This window comes from Gavialis gangeticus, unplaced genomic scaffold, assembly GCF_001723915.1.
Source record: "Gavialis gangeticus isolate Ggan-Ray unplaced genomic scaffold, GavGan_comp1, whole genome shotgun sequence".
NCBI lineage: Eukaryota > Metazoa > Chordata > Crocodylia > Gavialidae > Gavialis > Gavialis gangeticus.
The window spans coordinates 15,057,192-15,057,792 of record NW_017729004.1 but is presented as its reverse complement, the minus strand read 5'-3'; the positions used below and the strand labels follow the sequence as shown (position 1 = coordinate 15,057,792).

Below are 601 nucleotides of genomic sequence, written 5' to 3'. Positions count from 1 at the left end.
TTTTTTTTTTTTTTTTTTTAGCAGCAGCGTCCAAAACACGGTCTCTGCGGTAGGCAGGGAAGAGCCAGCCCTTCTGCACCGCCTGCAGACCAACACAGCTGGCAGCAGAAAGATTTCGGCTCTTTCATCCACTCCAGCCATCGCTGCCACAACGGAAAGGCCACAGAGGGACCATGAAGTCCCCCCACCCTGCAAAGGCGGGCGAGGGACGCAGCCCGGCGGGCCCCCGTCCGCCGCGCACGGACCCACGAGCGGAGTTATTCCGTGGCTCACGACCACGAAAGTGGTATTTTCAATCGGTGATACGCAACCTGCCAGAGTTTGGGAACCGCGGATCAAGACCACGCAGGCGCCTGGCGAGTCGTCTGCGATCTGCTGGCCGCCCGAAACACCTGCACAACCCCCCGGGCAGGGCGGCCCAACACCGGCGGCTCCCCAGAACCAGGCCGGTGCCGGAAGCAGGGCGCCCAGGACCGGCACCTGCGCGGGGGAGGGATGAACGACTGAGGGCCGGGGCCGGCCCGGCTCAGCCCAGCGCCTCACTCACCCCGGCTCCGGCGGCCCCGGCCCGGCAGCATCGTCCCCTCACGCGCCCGGCGGC

The 601-nt window shown here is 66.7% G+C and overlaps 1 protein-coding gene across 1 annotated transcript in view; it reads right to left on the bottom strand.

Annotated features, from left to right (window-relative positions):
* Positions 1 to 601, bottom strand: part of GALNT11 (polypeptide N-acetylgalactosaminyltransferase 11) — a 106,057-nt gene extending 105,456 nt beyond the window's left edge. The window contains exon 1 of the mRNA XM_019508129.1: positions 548 to 601. The gene's annotated coding sequence lies outside the window, so the exon portion shown is untranslated. The remainder of the gene's footprint in view (positions 1 to 547) is intronic.